The sequence below is a fragment of the Periplaneta americana genome, chromosome 2, assembly GCF_040183065.1.
Source record: "Periplaneta americana isolate PAMFEO1 chromosome 2, P.americana_PAMFEO1_priV1, whole genome shotgun sequence".
NCBI classification, from domain to species: Eukaryota; Metazoa; Arthropoda; class Insecta; order Blattodea; family Blattidae; genus Periplaneta; species Periplaneta americana.
This window is the reverse complement of record NC_091118.1, coordinates 9,461,529-9,475,542: the sequence shown is the minus strand read 5'-3', so window position 1 is coordinate 9,475,542 and position 14,014 is coordinate 9,461,529. Positions and strand designations below refer to the sequence as shown.

The 14,014-nt window shown below is 33.8% G+C and overlaps 1 protein-coding gene across 5 annotated transcripts in view; it reads left to right on the top strand.

Moving 5' to 3' along the window:
- Spec2 (CDC42 small effector protein Spec2) overlaps nt 1–14,014 on the top strand; it is a 155,274-nt gene that overhangs the window by 85,577 nt on the left and 55,683 nt on the right. For all 5 annotated transcript variants that reach the window (XM_069844620.1, XM_069844619.1, XM_069844621.1 and 2 more), the window contains one exon: nt 6,242–6,314. The gene's annotated coding sequence lies outside the window, so the exon portion shown is untranslated. The remainder of the gene's footprint in view (nt 1–6,241; nt 6,315–14,014) is intronic.

The window sequence follows — 14,014 nt, the reverse complement described above, 5'->3', positions numbered from 1 at the left end:
AAAATCAGATTATCTGTCTCTGTATATAATAAAAATAAGTATTACTTCTTATCATAACCTACTAAATGTCAGCTTCAAAATGAGCTCTCGTTCAGTGTCCTGCAGTAAATGGTTCCAGAGTTCTGAGCGCTGAAAAAGGCTTGTTTTTATAAAATACGCTAAATTTGTCGCTCAATAGTACGAAAACCGTTTGACTTTCGATAGTATATTTTTTAAAATGCACTCTCCTCAGCACCTTGTATAAATAGGGAAAAATTAGAGTATTAAAAAAATCCGAGGTTTTTTACTGATCGATTTCATATGGAATAGCCCATATATACATACATACATAGTGAAATTAGATTCATGCGCCGAACAGCTGGCTATACTAAGTGGGACCATAAAAGAACTGAAGAATCTTAAAGGAAATTGAAATGAACTCCATTCTAGCAGACATATGTCACTATCAAGATAACTGACGTTAGCATGTGAGGCGTATGTCTAGGACTAGAATCCCTTGTGCAATGTTGCATTACCATCCTAGAGGCAGATTAACTGCACGTCCAATGAAGAGATGGGCTAAAACTCTTGTGGACCGTAATAGTCCTTCTGAGACTATAACCTGTATAATAATAATAATAATAATAATAATAATAATACCGTAATAGTCCTTCTGAGACTATAACCTGTATAATAATAATAATAGTAATAATAATAATAATAATAATAATAATAATAATTGGTTTGAATAATTTCAAGGGAAAAATTGTGCCGGGGCCGGGTATCGATCCCGGGACCTCTGGTTGAACGTACCAGCGCTCCACCACTGAGCTACCCGGGAACTCCACCCGACACCGTCCCAACTTTTCCCTTTATATCCACACAACTCGCGTGGGCTGGTACGTTCAACCAGAGGTCCCGGGATCGATACCCGGCCCCGGAACAATTTTTCCCTTGAAATTATTCAAATCTGCTTTACAGGGAGCTTCACTTGAAAGACTAGATTTGCATAATAATGGGTTTATTTAATCTGGCAGAGTTAAGGTCGTAGGGCCTTCTCTTACACTCAACCAGGATTAAAACTTGCTTACATAGTTGAACATACACTGAATCGGATTCAAGTAATTAAATACAGATACAATTTACATAATGATATCAAAAGAGGCAGTTACATAAAAATTTGCCTAATAAAATAAAAATAAACAGATTGAAATACGTATTAATGCTGTTAGAATCAAATGCATGAAAACAGAAGCTGATAATTCAGTAAAATGTACTCGATGAAATAAAAACAAACACATTGGAATACATATTGATATTAAATTACAATTGAGTAGGATTCACATAATTAAACCGACAGTTGGATAAAATGTACATAATGACCGAATATGATGATCAGGGGGTGGATGTTCAACAAGTGCAGTTCGGAAATATATTGATTACATCTTTTAAATATTTTGTTCTTATGCGAGAAATTGTGATTTTGGATTGTGATCTGTAACCACAAGATTTCTTGTAAAAAGTGCAGGTGTTCTTAAAGCGCCCAAGTGTTCACCTAAGTAAATTATCCACGTGCCTCGCAAAGAATGAGTACTGTAATACAAGGACCAGTCAATAAGTTCCCGTACTGCCCTGAATGTAGGCAGACACAGGAGCTAGAACCAAGGAAACGCCTGGAATCTATACTAAATGCACCACTTGAAAGGCAGAGAAGAAGACTAGCCATAAGGCGTATATGGAGCAATTCCAGGAAAAATCGCAATAGGTCCTTGAAATGTCTGCACAAAATCAGGTGTGTAGAAACTCAGTTCTTAAAGACAATCTGACGCTGTTTGATAGACTGATTCAACAGGTATGGAAACAGTGATCTTCAGTGACGCACGTATTCATGTTTAACGGTACAATATAATACAAGTGCAGTTCGGAAATACATTGATTACACCTTGTAAACATTATGTTCTTATGCGATATTATGATTTGGGATTTTGATCTATCTGATTAATTTTTCAGGAATTTGGTGTATCAAATCTAGAACAAATTTATAAACAGACATTGCTGATTTACTTCCATAAAAATCACAATAAATTTAAATTTGATCCTCATGAATACCATACGAGACAAAACTACAGTTTCTTTCTAAATACTCCCAAATGCCACACAACTGCTGGATTAAAACACAGCAGAAATTTTGGACCCAAAATATATAATGCATTAATAATTAGAGCTTACCCTGAGCTAAGTACACTTAACACACACAGATTTAGGAAACAAATCAGATTAATCATTTAATTGTTTAAGCTAATTGAGTTAAAATTGATACTCTAATATTCGTGTACTTTTGTATTTTCTACTTGTATATAGACCCTATTATTACATGCTGTATGTATTCTACCATTTATTAATGTTATTGTGCTCAATGAACTCTCTTAATTTTGTGATATATTTTGTATAACTGATCTGAACTGCGCCCGAGCACGAGCTTCTGCTCTTTCGGGCTGCAATGCCTAATGCAGCTCAAGTGTAAAGTATAAAATAAGTAAATAAAAATAAATAAATCCCTAAAATATATATCACGACATTTTTTGTAAAAAAAAATCAGGCGTCCAATTACATAACTTCTCCAACGTGCCCAGCGAGGGTTAATTCTATTCTTTTTTTTTCATGTAGAATGATGTAGGCCTACACTTCACGGGCAGGATTTAAATAGCATTATGTGTTGCACAGAAGATAGTGCCTGGGTTGCTGAAAGCTGTATCGATTGATCTAAAATTTCATCATCTTTGTGTTGGAAATAAACATGGATAAAGAGTACTTACCCCGTGTATAAAAATAATGCACCCTCTTTGTGATTACGGTGGCTGCAGAGTTGCTTTGAGCGCCCAGGTGGTAAACGCCGTATTTTATCTAATCATAGCGTGGAAAGTGACAGGAAGGGGCGAAATGCTTTATTTAAACCCTTACTACAAGGTCAGCTTTCTGTTTAGAAAGCCCTGGTTCAGTGTAGGCGAGATCAACTGAAAAGTGGTAATGGAGTTGTTAAGATTGCTAGCTTCTTCGCCATATGTTGAGATTCTGTTTATCCAACGTTTCGGGTCATCTTACACAGAATTTTGCACTACAGCGTTTAAGTAGAGATGTTACAGTTTCGCAATCACGATAAATGTGAATTCTGTCCAAATGCTGTAGAAATTAGTATTATGTTTAAAAACATGTTAAATATATTACTGTAGTTTTTTAATCCGCGATAAAATGCGACATTGAGTACAATATGAAAAATTTATGTCTTTCTGTGAAATAAGAGCGAAATTACATTTAATTACATTGCCTTCTTCTAAAATCAGGATCAATCTAAAGCACCGGTATTTAACCTTCTTTCTCCCTATACCCCTACAGACAATTTTCACTCAAGCTTGTGCCCCCAAAGTTGTTAATTCAAATTATACGTAACTATATCTAAACTTAATTAAACTCAACAAATTATCAACTAGTTTTAAATTGTAAAATAGATAATTATGCTATTAAATAAATAATTAAAGGAACAACGTTACAGATATGATAGAAAAGAAACGTTATCTTATTATATTATTAACTTACGTGGTTTTTGCCCTGTTAATCAGATTCCTGTTTTCTGCACGCCAGCTCCTGAGTTCTTGGTCGATTCTCTGTTTCGTTTTGATGCCAGTGCAGAGGAACCCTGCCCACACAAATAAGTAGAGGGGAATGGCAGACAGTGTGACTAAGTTGCATATCGTTGGCTAGAATGAAAACCTCGTATCTCAATAATTGTTTTTAGAGAATGCTTTTTTTTTTACTTAATCGGAAGATAGTCTCGTAACCCATCCATAAAAAGTGTAAAATGAACTGTTTCTGTTTCTGATTTAAAAGTTAAATTTGGTCAGTTATGTTAAAGAAATGTATATAAAAATGAAGTCTTCAGACAGTTTTTTGTTCCTGCTGTAAAATTTGGTTTTCGTGAGATACGATGTTATCATTCTTAGCCGACGATATTCTATTTGTGAGCATAACACGAAAGGTCACAAATTGACAGATTTTCGAATTTTCTTCTCAGTGCATTATCAACGGACATTTCTAGATTTTAAGGGAAGTTTAGGGTGCTTATTTATTTACTTTTCTACTTATTTAATTTATTTGCTTATTTATTTTCTTATTTACCTACTTATTTATTTATTTGCTTATTTATTTACCTACTTATTTACTTACATATTTATTTACTAATTTATTTCTTTGTTTGTTTGTTTATTTATTTACTTATTTATTTGCTTATTTGTTTATTTAATTATTTATCTACTAATTTATTTACTTATTTATCTACCTACGTATTTATTTATTTGCTTACTTATTTACCTATTTATTTATTTATTTACTTATTTATTTAGATATTTATTCACTTACCTATTTATTTATTTGGTAATTTATTACTACTTATTTATCTACTTATTTATTTGCTTATTTATTTACATATTTATTTACTAATTTATTTCTTTGTTAGTTTATTTGTTTATTTATTTAGATTGATCTCTTTCCTATGGCGATCTGCTCACTTAAGTTGGGTCTTGCAACTAGTGCTAAATAGACTACTGTGATCACTTGATAGCAAATCGATACCGTACTAAGAAATTTTATGATTCTTCTGGAATGAATGATCTTTTGTTTAGTCGTCTTCATATTTATAATTGTGTTATTTCTTTTCCTTTTCCTCCTCCATTGTTTTTTTTTCATTATAATTGGCCTACCACTTACTCAAAAAAAAAAAACAATTTTATGGTAAGCTTTGTCTTCTAGGCAGCCTTCACTTGGAGGAAGCTGAATAAAATTTGTTATATTTATTTATTTATTTATTTATTTATTTGCTTACTTATTTATTTAATTATTTGTTTATGTATTTATTTTCAAAAGTGTTATCTGGAAAATGTACAAAATGCACCCGTTAATATATATTTTATAACCTTGAATGTCTACTACCAACTTTCCATAAAAATGTTCCATCCCAAAACTCTACAAAAAATCCTAAATTCTAACATTAAAATTTCTATAAAATGCTGAATGTGATTTTTAAGTCCTAAATATTTAATTTTAAGTTGCTAAAATCCTAGATCATATATGTAACAGATATGTTGGGCTTATAGGCTTTGAGGTTAACAACTTTTGTCAGGTTTACTACGCTGCCATCTAGTTGTTACATAAGGAGTCACGTCATAATTCCCATTTGAATTGCATTAGTGACTGTGCTTACTTACTTACAAATGGCTTTTAAGGAACCCGGAGGTTCATTGCCGCCCTCACATAAGCCCGCCATCGGTCCCTATCCTGTGCAAGATTAATCCAGTCTCTATCATCACACCCCACCTTCCTCAAATCCATTTTAATATTATCCTCCCATCTACGTCTCGGTCTCCCTAAAGGTCTTTTTCCCTCCGGCCTCCCAACTAACACTCTATATGCATTTCTGGATTCGCCCATACGTGCTACATGCCCTGCCCATCTCAAACGTCTGGATTTAATGTTCCTAATTATGTCAGGTGAAGAATACAATGTGTGCAGTTCTGTGTTGTGTAACTTTCTCCATTCTCCTGTAACTTCATCCCTCTTAGCCCCAAATATTTTCCTAAGCACCTTATTCTCAAACACCCTTAACCTATGTTCCTCTCTCAAAGTGAGAGTCCAAGTTTCACAACCATACAGAACAATCGGTAATATAACTGTTTTATAAATTCTAACTTTCATATTTTTGGACAGCAGACTGGATGACAAAAGCTTCTCAACCGAATAATAACAGGCATTTCCCATATTTATTCTGCGTTTAATTTCCTCCCGAATGTCATTTATATTTGTTACTGTTGCTCCAAGATATTTGAATTTTTCCACCTCTTCGAAGGATAAATCTCCAATTTTTATTTAGCGACTGTGCTGCCATCTCGTGTTCGTTTACGGCGGACGGGTGGCGATCCTGGCGGTTGTTCTCTTCAAAGTGCTGCCGATTTTAACGTAGCGAGGAGTTATCTGTTACATATATGATCTAGGCTAAAATCTACGATTTCTACGTATATAAGTCTTATGTCAATACTGTGTTCATGTTATGTGACAACACTGTACTTACGTATACTTCGTTCAGAATTTCCTCGGAGTGTATGCCTTCAGGTCGTTGATTGATTTAGAGGTGCTGGGTGATTTCCCACGCTACTGTGGCGTGACACGTGTAAACAAAGATAGATTGTAACATAAGACGTCTTTGTACTTCCAGGTGATAAGGAAGATATGCAGCGTCGAGAACGCAACAACTGAGTGACAACTGGAGGCAGGCAAGTTGGCTCAAGGTAGGAAGAACTTCTGCTGCTTCACTTGCAATTTTCCAATAATGTGGAATATTACTGTATACTTACTTTTTAAATATTGTGTTGATGCTTAAGTTCGTATGAGCGTTTTTGTTCGTCATCAGAACCCTGCGTTGCTAGGAGATTGTTCATCGTTTGTCATTTGTTAGTTATTTGGAGTGTTATGCTTGTAAATACGTCTTGAATAAAGTTTGTGCTATTTGTTGGCTAAAGAAAATTGAGTGTCAAATGTTAAAAAAAAACTAACACTTTCGATGACGTGTTCTTGTGTTTGAGTTTAATACAGTAGCAAAGGCAGCGGTGGTGGCTCGAAATATTTGTGCCGTCTACGGAGAGAATGCCATCAGCGAAAGCACTGCAAGAAAGTAGGTTCGGCCCTTCCTGATATTTAGGGCTAGAATTTTGATGACCTATAAATCATGAAAAAATGTCTTAAAAACAATGCATTTATGACGTAAAAATCTTTCAAAAATGCCCTTAAAAATGCCCTAAAAATTGGTCTCACATAATTGGCTTAGTAGGAAAAAAGGTTTTCTACTACTTAGTGTAATATGTAGACTAGTAATTAAGTTAAATTCTAGTACCAACATTTAAGTTTATTTAATTTTACATATTTTTTTCTAAGCAGTACACTTTAATTAATTATTTTTCTGATGTAGTTTCCATGTAATCCATCACAAGGCCACTCTTATTCGGAACTAGCAGGCATAGATTTCAAAAAGGCATATGACTCGGTTAAGAGGGAAGTATTATATGATATTCTTATTGAATTTGGTATTCCCAAGAAACTAGTTAGATTAATTAAAATGTGTCTCAGTGAAACATACAGCAGAGTCCGTATAGGTCAGTTTCTATCTGATGCTTTTCCAATTCACTGCGGGCTAAAGCAGGGAGATGCACTATCACCTTTACTTTTTAACTTCGCTCTAGAATATGCCATTACGAAAGTTCAGGATAACAGACAGGGTTTGGAATTGAACGGGTTACATCAGCTTCTTGTCTATGCGGATGACGTGAATATGTTAGGAGAAAATCCACAAACGATTAGGGAAAACACGGGAATTTTACTGGAAGCAAGTAAAGCGATTGGTTTGGAAGTAAATCCCGAAAAGACAAAGTATATGATTATGTCTCGTGACCAGAATATTATACGAAATGGAAATATAAAAATTGGAGATTTATCCTTCGAAGGGGTGGAAAAATTCAAATATCTTGGAGCAACAGTAACAAATATAAATGATACTCGGGAGGAAATTAAACGCAGAATAAATATGGGAAATACGTGTTATTATTCGGTTGAGAAGCTTTTATCATCTAGTCTGCTGTCAAAAAATCTGAAAGTTAGAATTTATAAAACAGTTATATTACCGGTTGTTCTGTATGGTTGTGAAACTTGGACTCTCACTCTGAGAGAGGAACATAGGTTAAGGGTGTTTGAGAATATTTGGGGCTAAGCGGGATGAAGTTACAGGAGAATGGAGAAAGTTACACAACGCAGAACTGCACGCATTGTATTCTTCACCTGACATAATTAGGAACATTAAATCCAGACGTTTGAGATGGGCAGGGCATGTAGCACGTATGGGCGAATCCAGAAATGCATATAGAGTGTTAGTTGGGAGACCGGAGGGAAAAAGACCTTTGGGGAGGCCGAGACGTAGGTGGGAGGATAATATTAAAATGGATTTGAGGGAGATGGGATATGATGATAGAGACTGGATTAATCTTGCACAGGATAGGGACCGCTGGCGGGCTTATGTGAGGGCGGCAATGAATCTTCGGGTTCCTTAAAAGCCATTTGTAAGTAAGTAAGTAAGCAGGCATAGAGGAGTCTATATTGAAGGGGTATTAGGACTGATCCATTACATGGGGTATACTACGTTAAAATGGAAATATTTGTGTACAAAAACGTTTAAAATATTATACAAAATAATGGGTATTAATGTTCAAAATATGTAGAGAAAATATCAAAGGAAATAAACATTATTTTACATTAGTAATGGGGATTTATGGTCAAAATTAAATGAAAATGCCTAAAAAATAACCCAATAAAACAGAAAATGCTCTTACGAGTTGAAACAGGCAAAAAATGCAAAAAAAAAGCCCTAACAAATATGTCTTAAAACCCTTAGTTTATCACATAACATATAAATACTAAAGCAGCAATGTTTCTGGCTTACTAGAAAAAGATGCAATTTCATCAAAATCCTAGCCCTGCTGATATCTATGACAGTTTTGAACCAACAATGAAAACAAGTAAATTCCCACTCTCCTAACGAAAATCGAGCCCGCGCTTACGAAGATATGCTACGGCTTGAGTCACACGTACTACAGTGAACAGTTACTACTTCGTTATCGTGTCGAACGTGACACACACACGTGGAGTTCGTTTGGAAGTCTGTGTTCGTACACGTCATGTGAGGTAGGATCAGGAGTCCCCCTCCTGTCTTCTTAGCCAGTGAATCATCACGTATCGCGTTTATGGATATTGCCGGTGTGTCGTGAAAAACTGGTATGAGAAATCCGCAACTTTCCTTTCCTCATAGTTCACACCGCCTGGTCTTGAGAATTGGGCATAACTATGCAATAAGGAACCGGATAGCGTTGTTTACTGGCTCATATAGGATGCATAAACAAAGTATCAGGATGCTGAAAAATTTAATTTACCGATTTTCGCTTAAGGGGTTAGGTACAGCTTACAGCAGTAAAACTTTTGGAAATATTCAACATTTTTTTCCTCCATTACTGTATCTTATACAGGGACATCATTTTATTTTTACTTCAATTTTTATTGTACCTGAGTTTTTTTAATGTACTTCACTCCCACCCCCTCTACTAGTAAACTCCCAACTGTCCTCCACACAGAACCAAGGCCGCGTATGCAGTCAAAGTCAGTAAACAGTACTGACTTAGTGAGTATAGTACGTTCCTGAAATATGTTCGCGTCTGTCAGTGACTAAAGAGCTTTCAATATTGAATCATATTTTCGCACAGGTACTGTCGTCCATTTGCCTATGTCGCATCCCGGTATTACCCACCCGCTTCTGCTCGCCCCTCTTAAAAGGATAGTGGATGGGCAGTCTTAGCTCTTTTCTGAAAACATTACTTTCTGTTAGAAATTGAAATTATTATAAAACTGTTTAAAATAACTTAAATAAAAGGGCCTCGTTAAGTAATTAACTGTCACGTGATTTCTCCCCTTTCTACGTCCCTGCGACAAAACCACTTGGACGAACAGTAGATAGTATGTCTGAGTAATTTTATCTTTTCGGATCGGGCAGAAGTGAAGATTGAATTTACAGTACGTAAGGTACTTTTTTATAGAGTAGGTAGAGAATTATTTCAACATGAGTTACTAGTACGAAGGACGAAACTGGTAATTGGAATTAGGTAGAATAGTCCATAGTGGGATGATATGCAAATATGCCTGTGTCGAAATGAATGGCCACCATTTTAAAAATTGTGTTTAAATATCCATGTTATGATTATTTTTCAATTTAACTTCATTCTCTATATTGTACGCTAATGTGCTGTATACAGTATAATATACACAGCATAATGAATATGTCCACATGGACAGCTCAGTTCGTGAGTAAAAACACTTATTGTTAATACTGTACTGTATTTTGGTTAAGCAAAAACCAAATGAAAATTATCAAACTCAAAATCGCGATATTTCCTAGTTTATGTAAATGGATGAACTACTTTTCTTCCCTCCTATACCTAGTAAAGTGATTTGTTTGTACTTTACGCCAGTATCATCGAACTCCAGTCGTGGAAGAGGGTAGAAAACGATGTTTTCGATTATCAACCGTTAATCCATGGGTATAGCCTGGTTAATATTAGAAATGTTAGTAAAAATAAAATGATGTCCCTGTACAATATTGAAAATTCGTATGTGTAAAACACTGTCCTTCTGCTATATGAAAAAAGTATTTTTACGATTTAGAAAAAAATATTTATATATTTTTTTTTATTTTTCAAAATTTATAATGGTGGTAGTTCACTGTGCAGTGATGAAACGTTTTCCTCATAACTCATAAACTTGTTAACTTTTCATGTTCTCTCTCTTTTATTCTATTATAATTTTGATCATTTGAGTTAGATTCTGATATCCCGTTTTCACTAGGGAAAAAATGATAATTTTGGTAATTTCTTAAGTTTGCTTCTGATATTCCGATTTCGCTTCGAAAGAAAAAAAAACCTTATAAGCTAGATTCTGATAATCTAATTTCGCTCAGAAAAATACTTGATAATCTTAGTTTGATTCTGACATCCCTATTTCGCTCGGTAAAACGTGATAGTTTTGGTAATTTCTTAAGTTTGCTTCTGATTTGTCGATTTCGCTCGAAAAAAGAGCGATAATCTTGATAATTTCTTAAATTAGATTCTGTTATTCTAATTTCGCGTATAAAAATACTTGATAATCTTGATACTTTGTTAGATTCTGATAGGATTATGATTTCGCTTGGAGAAAACGATAATCTTGATCATTTCTTAAGTTGGCTTCTGATATTCTGATTTCGCTCCGAAAAAAGCGATAATCTTGATAATTTCTTAAGTTAGATTCTGATATTCTAATTTCGCTCATAAAAATAGTTGATAATCTTGATAATTTGTCAGATTCTGATAGGATCTTGATTTAGCTTGAAGAAAACGATAATCTTGATAATTTCTTAAGTTGCCTTCTGATATTCTGATTTCGCTCCGAAAAAAGCGATAATCTATGATAATTTCTTAAGTCAGATTCTGATATTCTAATTTCGCTCATAAAAATACTTGATAATCTTGATAATTTCTTAGGTTTGCCTCTGAGTTCCCGATTTCGCTCGGAAAAAAGCGATAATCTTCATGATTTCTTGAGTTAGATTCTGTTATTCTAATTTCGCTCATAAAAATACTTGATAATCGTGATAATTTGTTAGATTCTGATAGGATCTTGATTTAGCTTGAAGAAAACGATAATCTTGATAATTTCTTAAGTTGCCTTCTGATATTCTGATTTCGCTCCGAAAAAAGCGATAATCTATGATAATTTCTTAAGTCAGATTCTGATATTCTAATTTCGCTCATAAAAATAGTTGATAATCTTGATAATTTGTCAGATTCTGATAGGATCTTGATTTAGCTCGAAAAAAAGCGATAATCTTGATAATTAACTCTGATTCTGTTATTCTAATTTCGCTCATAAAAATACTTGATAATCTTGATAATTTCTTAGGTTTGCCTCTGACTTCCCGATTTCGCTCGGAAAAAAGCGATAATCTTCATGATTTCTTGAGTTAGATTCTGTTATTCTAATTTCGCTCATAAAAATACTTGATAATCGTGATAATTTGTTAGATTCTGATAGGATCTTGATTTCGCTCAAAAAAAACGATAATGTTGATAATGTCTTAAGTTTGCTTCTGATTTCCCGATTTCGCTCGAAAAAAAGCGATAATCTTGATAATTCCTTAAGTTAGATTGTATTATTCTAATTTCGCTCATAATATAGGCCTACTTGATAATCTTGATAATGTGTTAGATTCTGATAGGATCTTGATTTCGCTCGAAAAAAGCGATAATCTTGATTATATCTTAAGTTTGCTTCTGATTTCCTGATTTCGCTCGAAAAAAAAAGCTATAGGCCTAATCTTGATAATCTCATGAGTTAGGTTCTGTTCTTCTAATTTCGCTCATAAAATACTTGATAATTTGTTAGATTCTGATAGGATCTTGATTTCGGTCAAAAAAAAAGCGATAATCTTGATAATGTCTTAAGTTAAATTCTGTTATTCTAATTTCGCTCATAAAAATACTTGATAATCGTGATAATTTGTTAGATTCTGATAGGATCTTGATTTCGCTCGAAAAAAGCGATAATCTTGATAATGTCTTAAGTTTGCTTCTGATTTCCTGATTTCGCTCGAAAAAAAGCTATAATCTTGATAATTCCTTAAGTTAGATTCTATTATTCTAATTTCGCTCATAATATAGGCCTACTTGATAATCTTGATAATGTGTTAGATTCTGATAGGATCTTGATTTCGCTCGAAAAAAGCGATAATCTTGATTATATCTTAAGTTTGCTTCTGATTTCCTGATTTCGCTCGAAAAAAAAAAAGCTATATGCCTAATCTTGATAATCTCATAAGTTAGGTTCTGTTCTTCTAATTTCGCTCATAAAATACTTGATAATTTGTTAGATTCTGATAGGATCTTGATTTCGGTCGAAAAAAAGCGATAATCTTGATAATGTCTTAAGTTAAATTCTGTTATTCTAATTGCGCTCATAAAAATACTTGATAATCTTGATAATTTGTTAGATTCTGACAGGATCTTGATTTCGCTCAAAAAAAGCGATAATCTTGATAATGTCTTAAGTTTGCTTCTGATTTCCCGATTTCGCTCGAAAAAAAGCTATAATCTTGATAATTCCTTAAGTTAGATTCTATTATTCTAATTTCGCTCATAATATAGGCCTACTTGATAATCTTGATAATTTGTTAGATTCTGATAGGATCTTGATTTCGCTCGAAAAAAGCGATAATCTTGATAATATCTTAAGTTTGCTTCTGATTTCCTGATTTCGCTCGAAAAAAAAAGCTATAGGCCTAATCTTGATAATCTCATGAGTTAGGTTCTGTTCTTCTAATTTCGCTCATAAAATACTTGATAATTTGTTAGATTCTGATAGGATCTTGATTTCGGTCAAAAAAAAGCGATAATCTTGATAATGTCTTAAGTTAAATTCTGTTATTCTAATTGCGCTCATAAAAATACTTGATAATCTTGATAATTTGTTAGATTCTGATAGGATCTTGATTTCGCTCGAAAAAAGCGATAATCTTGATAATGTCTTAAGTTTGCTTCTGATTTCCCGATTTCGCTCGAAAAAAAGCTATAATCTTGATAATTCCTTAAGTTAGATTCTGTTCTTCTGATTTCGCTCATAAAAATACATGATAATCTTGATAATTTGTTATATTCTGATAGGATCTTGATTTCGCTTGGAAAAAGCGATAATCTTGATAATTTCGTAAGTTGGCAACTGATATTCTAATTTCGAACAGAAAAACGTGATAATCTTGATAATTTAATTTAGTTTCTGATATCCCGATTTCGGTCGGAAAAATTTTGGCATCCCTGGATTTCTGAGTCAATTTAACGTTGCAGGTTATCAGAATGGTAATGTTGATGATGAAGATAGCGATAGCAAAGGAATCTGAAGGACTGGAGAGGAACTTAGGCAACTATCGCGTTGCACATTTTCAGATTTAGTAATGCAACTGTTTTGAACACGTTGCATCTTTCAACTATCAACCTATGTTCGAGGATGTTGTTGTAATAATGATATCGATAACTAACGACAATAAATTAGTCATCGATAAGCTGGGACACTCAGTTGAAAGTGAAGTGTGTGACGGCTAAGAAGTTTGCATAATTCTACGCTGTTTCGAAGAAATTTTGTTATCTTGTTTCGTATACAGACACACAAAAGTTGCCCTTTCCTGAATAATACAGATTTCCACGTAAGAACTGGAACAAAATACGATTCTGAGATGAATTTTAATTAATCTGTTTTGATGGAAATGATAATATAAAAGGAAGTATATACAGGGTGTTCAGAAAATGCTGTACCAGAAGAACACGGCATGAACGTGGAACACGTCGTATTTCTGGTGATTAGCGTAGTCATA